At 53.4% G+C, this 6,985-nt stretch overlaps 6 non-coding genes across 6 annotated transcripts; 3 read left to right on the top strand and 3 right to left on the bottom strand.

Annotated features, from left to right (window-relative positions):
- Positions 1 to 122: 122 nt before the first annotated feature.
- TRNAG-GCC (transfer RNA glycine (anticodon GCC)) lies at positions 123 to 193 on the bottom strand. The gene has a single exon. It is a non-coding gene; the product is annotated as a tRNA-Gly (tRNA).
- A 137-nt stretch (positions 194 to 330) lies between these two features.
- On the top strand, positions 331 to 403 carry TRNAK-CUU (transfer RNA lysine (anticodon CUU)). Its single transcript has one exon. It is a non-coding gene; the product is annotated as a tRNA-Lys (tRNA).
- Positions 404 to 647: 244 nt separating this feature from the next.
- TRNAG-GCC (transfer RNA glycine (anticodon GCC)) lies at positions 648 to 718 on the bottom strand. The gene has a single exon. It is a non-coding gene; the product is annotated as a tRNA-Gly (tRNA).
- Positions 719 to 1,380: 662 nt separating this feature from the next.
- On the top strand, positions 1,381 to 1,453 carry TRNAK-CUU (transfer RNA lysine (anticodon CUU)). The gene has a single exon. It is a non-coding gene; the product is annotated as a tRNA-Lys (tRNA).
- A 244-nt stretch (positions 1,454 to 1,697) lies between these two features.
- On the bottom strand, positions 1,698 to 1,768 carry TRNAG-GCC (transfer RNA glycine (anticodon GCC)). The gene has a single exon. It is a non-coding gene; the product is annotated as a tRNA-Gly (tRNA).
- Positions 1,769 to 1,936: 168 nt separating this feature from the next.
- Positions 1,937 to 2,009, top strand: TRNAK-CUU (transfer RNA lysine (anticodon CUU)). Its single transcript has one exon. It is a non-coding gene; the product is annotated as a tRNA-Lys (tRNA).
- The last annotated feature ends 4,976 nt before the right edge of the window (positions 2,010 to 6,985 follow it).

Genomic DNA, 6,985 nt, shown 5'->3' with positions numbered 1-6,985 from the left:
CCCAAAAGGAAGGGGAGCCAAAGAAGAGCAGCGTGAGCCCTGTGGTTTTTGAAAGTGTCTGCAGAGTCAATGATGAAACGAGGCGCACTGCGAATGTCAACAAACAAGGAAAAGAACTAGCTTGCATTAGCCGGGAATCGAACCCGGGCCTCCCGCGTGGCAGGCGAGAATTCTACCACTGAACCACCAATGCTTGGATGTGTCTTTTCTCTCTGTGGTGTCCACCAGTCCCATGGTCTCTCTCTGTGGTGTCCACCAGTCCCAGGGTCTGATGGCCACCTTCGGCCGACTGGACCGCGTGCAGCTCCGCAGGGCCGGTGGTCGACGGAAGCCCGGCTAGCTCAGTCGGTAGAGCATGAGACTCTTAATCTCAGGGTCGTGGGTTCGAGCCCCACGTTGGGCGGTTTCTTATTGCCTCCTTTTACTGCTTGTGCTAACTCCTGTCAACCCAGATGGCCCCTTGTGAAATGCCCCTTCTGCTGCAAAACATGAGAAACTGCCTAGTCCTGGATGATGAAGGGAAGGCCCAAAAGGATGGGGAGCCAAAGAAGAGCAGCGTGAGCCCTGTGGTTTTTGAAAGTGTCTGCAGAGTGAATGATGAAACGAGGTGCACTGCGAATGTCAACAAACAAGGAAAAGAACTAGCTTGCATTGGCCGGGAATCGAACCCAGGCCTCCCGCGTGGCAGGCGAGAATTCTACCACTGAACCACCAATGCTTGGTAGTGTCTTATGTCTCTGTGGTGTCCACCAGTCCCAGGGTCTCTCTCTGTGGTGTCCACCAGTCCCAGCGTCTGATGGCCACCTTCGGCCGACTGGACCGCGTGCAGCTCCGCAGGGCCGGTGGTCGACGGAAGCTCGGCTAGCTCAGTCGGTAAAGCATGAGACTCTTAACCTCAGGGTCGTGGGTTTGACCCCCACGTTGGGCAGTTTCTTATTGCCTCCTTTTACTGCTTGTGCTAACTCCTGTCAACCCAGATGGCCCCTTGTGAAATGCCCCTTCTGCTGCAAAACATGAGAAACTGCCTAGTCCTGGATGATGAAGGGAAGGCCCAAAAGGATGGAGAGCCAAAGAAGAGCAGCGTGAGCCCTGTGGTTTTTGAAAGTGTCTGCAGAGTCAATGATGAAACGAGGTGCACTGCGAATGTCAACAAACAAGGAAAAGAACTAGCTTGCATTGGCCGGGAATCGAACCCGGGCCTCCCGCGTGGCAGTCGAGAATTCTACCACTGAACCACCAAAGCTTGGATGTGTCTTTTCTCTCTGTGGTGTCCACCAGTCCCAGGGTCTCTCTCTGTGGTGTCCACCAGTCCCAGGGTCTGATGGCCACCTTCGGCCGACTGGACCGCGTGCAGCTCCGCAGGGTCGGTGGTCGACGGAAGCCCGGCTAGCTCAGTCGGTAGAGCATGAGACTCTTAATCTCAGGGTCGTGGGTTCGAGCCCCACGTTGGGCGGTTTCTTATTGCCTCCTTTTACTGCTTGTGCTAACTCCTGTCAACCCAGATGGCCCCTTGTGAAATGCCCCTTCTGCTGCAAAACATGAGAAACTGCCTAGTCCTGGATGATGAAGGGAAGGCCCAAAAGGATGGGGAGCCAAAGAAGAGCAGCGTGAGCCCTGTGGTTTTTGAAAGTGTCTGCAGAGTCAATGATGAAACGAGGTGCACTGCGAATGTCAACAAACAAGGAAAAGAACTAGCTTGCATTGGCCGGGAATCGAACCCGGGCCTCCCGCGTGGCAGGCGAGAATTCTACCACTGAACCACCAATGCTTGGATGTGTCTTTTCTCTCTGTGGTGTCCACCAGTCCCAGGGTCTCTCTCTGTGGTGTCCACCAGTCCCAGGGTCTCTCTCTGTGGTGTCCACCAGTCCCAGGGTCTGATGGCCACCTTCGGCCGACTGGACCGCGTGCAGCTCCGCAGGGCCGGTGGTCGACGGAAGCCCGGCTAGCTCAGTCGGTAGAGCATGAGACTCTTAATCTCAGGGTCGTGGGTTAGAGCCCCACGTTGGGCGGTTTCTTATTGCCTCCTTTTACTGCTTGTGCTAACTCCTGTCAACCCAGATGGCCCCTTGTGAAATGCCCCTTCTGCTGCAAAACATGAGAAACTGCCTAGTCCTGGATGATGAAGGGAAGGCCCAAAAGGATGGGGAGCCAAAGAAGAGCAGCGTGAGCCCTGTGGTTTTTGAAAGTGTCTGCAGAGTCAATGATGAAACGAGGTGCACTGCGAATGTCAACAAACAAGGAAAAGAACTAGCTTGCATTGGCTGGGTCGTGGGTTCGAGCCCCACATTGGGCGGTTTCTTATTGCCCCCTTTTACTGCTTGTGCTAACTCCTGTCAACCCAGATGGCCCCTTGTGAAATGCCCCTTCTTGTGCAGAAGCCGGCACAAGTGAACATGGTGCTGCAGCAGAGGCCCAGCCACTGAATACGGGCCCTACTGGCAACCAGGGGGGCGCAGACCTCTTCCTGCAGCTGGCTCTGCATCAAGGCTCCGCAGATGACCTAGAGAGACGTCTGCAGCTGATCCAGCAATACCAGCGAGCCGAGCGGGAGGCTGAGAGAGCCGAGCGCCAAGCCCAGCGAGAACATGAACTGGAGATGCTCCGGCAGGGGGGGGTGCCCTCCACCACCCAGAGACGTGAGCACAGCAGCGCTCAGATACCTAAGCCCCGGCCCGATCACTTTCCTGTTATGGAGAAGGACGGGGACTTGGACACTTTTCTGCGGGCCTTTGAGAAAGCCTGCAGACAGTACCGGCTGCCTACAGATGAATGGGCACGATACCTGACACCAGGGCTGAGAGGTAAAGCTCTGGAGGCGTTTGCTGCCCTCCCTCAAGAACAAGATGGAGACTATGAGGCCATCAAGCAGGCTCTGATAGCCAAGTACCAGCTTACACCCGAGGTGTACCGTAGAAAGTTCCGGACCCTCCAACGTGGCCCACACGACAGTTACAGTGATGTGGTGCATGGACTGGGGACCCACTTTGACCAGTGGACCCACGGACTGTCAGTGACCACCTTTGCACAGCTGCGAGACCTGATGATCAAAGACCAGTTCTTTCATCTTTGCCCAGCTGAGGTGCGACAGTTCGTGATGAACAGAGAACCCAAAGACGTGACGAAAGCAGCGCAGATTGCCGATGCCTATGAGGCCAACCGTAGATCGGAAGTGCGGAAGCCAGTCACCACCAGCTGGAGAGGGGGTAAGCCTGCAACCAACGCCAGTACCCCTGCCAGCCAACACACCAGAGGTCCTGTCCCCGTGGCCAACAGCACCAGACCGACCACCGAACCTCGCACGTGTTACACCTGCCATCAGACTGGTCATATCAGTCCCTCCTGCCCAACCAAGCAGAAGAACACCCCAGCCAAGGCCCCAGGGCCTAATGCAGCAGTTCTTTTGGTGGGTGGTGTGGTTGGGAGGGTGTGTGACAACGTACAGCACGTCACTGTGGGAGGCCATGTTGCTACAGGCCTCAAGGACACCGGGGCTGAACGAACCCTCATCCGACCCGAACTGGCGGCCCCTGAAGAAATCATTCCGGGGAAAACCCTAACTGTCACTGGGATTAGGGGCATCAGCTGTCCCTTACCGATGGCCCGGGTTTTTATTGATTGGGGTGCTGGGAGCGGGGTGAAGGAAGTGGGGCTGTCTGATAATTTGCCCACTGATGTTTTGTTGGGGACTGATTTGGGGAGGATGTTTGCATACTACGTTCCTGACACCCCTCCCCAATCTACTAATAAGGGTAACGTTAACCCTGATGATGATGATGATGGGAAATCGCATGCGTTACCTGACCATGCTTTATCTTGTAATGATGCATCTATTAACCATTTTTTTCCTAGGATTGATGGCGAAAATGTTGTACCTGTGCCAACTGAACCTGATAATGATTTTTCTGTGAAGGTTAATGTGTCCATAGGTACAGGCGTGCCCAGCCACGTCGCTATGCGGAGTGAGATGGCTGAGGAACCGCTAACAGGGGCAAGTGTCGGTGCTACAGGAAATGGGGAGAAGCATGGGAACCGTGAGAAAGGTGATGCCATGAAATTGACCGGTGCCACCGAGGAAGGTAACTGGCCCATAAGTAGCACTGCCCCTGGAGTGTTGGGGGTGGATAGGGAGGTAGAGCCCATAGCAGCGCCGGCTGATGGGACTGTAGAAATCCCCGGGGAGACAGCCTATGTAGCTGCTGTCACCCACAGTCAGAGTGCCCGGAACGCAGATAACTGTCAGCCTTCCGGACCCTCCTCAGTCATCACTGTGACTGAACCAGAGGTGGACCCAGAGCAGGTCCAAGAGGGTTCCCGTGGGGAAGGGACCCTGACATCGCTTTTGGCTTCCCCTAGCCAGGAGTTTCAGGCCGCTCTGCACACAGATGCGAGCCTAGAGAGTTTGAGACAACTTGCCGGGACGCACTTCTCCGAGGCTGATAAGGAGAAGGTGTTCTGGGAACGAGGAAGGTTGTACCGGGAGACAGTACCCGGAGAATCACAAAAGGAGTGGTTGAGGGAAAGACAGCTGGTCGTCCCGCAGCAATTCCGGGGTGAGTTGTTGCGGATTGCCCATGAGATCCCGCTAGCTGGACACTTGGGGATCAGCAAAACTAAGGCCCGGCTGTCTCAACACTTCTATTGGCCTAAGATGGGGACAGATGTGTCAAACTACTGCCGCTCCTGTGTCACCTGTCAAAGGGTGGGGAAAGCGGGGCCTGCTCTTAAGGCTCCCCTGATCCCTTTACCAGTGATAGAGGAGCCTTTCCAGAGGATCGCGGTGGACATTGTGGGCCCGCTGGCCGTCCCCAGCAGCTCTGGAAAGCAATACATCCTTACTAGTGTTGAGCGATACCTTCCGATATCGGAAAGTATCGGTATCGGATAGGATCGGCCGATATTCAAAAAATATCGGATATCGCCGATACCGATACCCGATCCCAATGCAAGTCAATGGGACCAAAATATCGGAATTAAAATAAACCCTTTCTTGCCTTGTAGGTTCATTCTACATGAAGGAAAACAACTAAGAATAATGCCGGATGTATTTGGGGAGGTGGCGGAGACATTAAAGTCATAGAGGTTTATCCCAATCAAATAGAATAGCATGTTTTTTGTTTTTTTTTAAGACGTTCGGAGTGACAAAGATATTGACTATGTAAATTTTTTTTTTTATTTTGTCAGATATTGATGTTTCACTATTCCACGCCCTTCCCCTTCTTTTTTTTCTTTTTTTTTTTCTTTTCCCACACTTTCATCTTCATCATCATCAGCATCTTTGACATCAACTTCTTCTTCACCTTATTCATCTTCTTCTTCATCCTTTACCTTTTTTTTTTTTTTTTGATTACATTCTTCATATTCATTTTATTCAACTATTATTATTCTTCCTATTCTACATATTCTTTTTATTCCACTGTTATTATTCTTCCTATTCTACTTCTTCATCATATTCTCATTTGTGACAGGCATTCCCGTAGTTGTTATCTATAAAAGTTGGAAGATTACACCTTCCGTTCTGCCAGTCACAAAAGTTACATTTGTCCGCGTTCAGTTTGGCCTGCAGCATCAGGCTTTATCCAGGGGCACCAGGAGGAGGGGACTCACCCCCATACACTGCTTAGTCTTCTTCTGCATATAATTTAGATAATATCTTTTGCTCTGATATTAAGTCTTATGCTTAATGTTCTTCTGCTCTTTGTTCTGCAGCCTCTTGTTCTTCTGCTTCTCGGTCTTCCATGTCGTCGTCTCCAGGGTCGTCGTCTCCAGTGTCGTCATCTCCGCCGTCGTCGTCTCAGCCGTCGTCATCGGGGTGGTCTTCCGGGTCGTCGTCGTCGTCATCGGGGTGGTCTTCCGGGTCGTCGACTTTAGGGTCTTCAACTTGGAAATGTAGCAGAAGGTACAAGAAGGCTGAGAAAATGCCAAGAACCAGCTGATGGAACTGGAACTCGGATGGCTACCCGAAGGTTCAAGAGCCTATGGAACTACCGAGGACCAGCTGACGTTACTGGAACCCGGTTACTAAGCAGGAGGTACCCGTGCTAAAAAGCACTACCAAGGACCGCCTGACGTTGGCGGAACTCGGATACCCAGAAGGAGGCACCTAAGCCAAAGGCTCTGCCCGGAACCAGCTGACGGTACTGGAACCAGGATGGGGAGCAGAAGGTACAAGAGCAAAAGACACTGCCGAGAACCAGCTGACGGTACTGGAACCCGGATGGGTAGCCGAAGGTCCAAGAGCCAATGGAACTACCGAGGACCAGCTGACGTTACTGGAACCCGGTTACTAAGCAGGAGGTACCCGTGCCCGAAAGCACTACCAAGGACCACCTGACGTTGGTGGAACTTGGATACCCAGAAGGAGGCACCTAAGCCAAAGGCTCTGCCCGGAACCAGCTGACGGTACTGGAACCAGGATGGGGAGCAGAAGGTACAAGAGCAAAAGACACTGCCGAGAACCAGCTGACGGTGCTGGAACCAGGTGGTGGACCTGAAGGTCCACAGGAGAGGAGAGAAAAGCTAGGCCGCGAGGCAGCCGCAGTTACCGAACCCCAACAGTCTTACAGGGGGAGCTAGGCCTACTGGCACTACAGAACCAGCCTTGACTACCAGTTCACGCAGCCCACATAGGAAGCTCCTAAACTGGAGGCACCCTGGAGTTGGCTAACCCGACCGCAACACGACGGGGCAAGCATAGGCGTCTCAGCGAGTTTGACACAACCCGGAAACAGCTGACGGTGCTGAAACCAGGTTTGGCACGACGGAGTACCTGTGACAAAAACACTGCGAGAACCAGCTGGCGGTGCTGGAACCCAGATGCGTTGCCCCAGTGTGCAAGAGCCAATGGCACGACCAAGGACCAGCTGGCGGTGCTGGAACCCGGTTACTAAGCTGTAGGTGCCCGCGCTTAAAAGCACTACCAAGGACCGCCTGACGTTGGCGGAACTCGGATACCCAGGAGGAGGCAGCTAAGCCAAAGGCTCGGCCT

The sequence above is a fragment of the Ranitomeya imitator genome, chromosome 2 (genome assembly GCF_032444005.1).
Source record: "Ranitomeya imitator isolate aRanImi1 chromosome 2, aRanImi1.pri, whole genome shotgun sequence".
Classification (NCBI taxonomy): Eukaryota; Metazoa; Chordata; class Amphibia; order Anura; family Dendrobatidae; genus Ranitomeya; species Ranitomeya imitator.
Note: the sequence above shows the minus strand (reverse complement) of the source record. Positions and strands in the feature narration are given on the sequence as shown.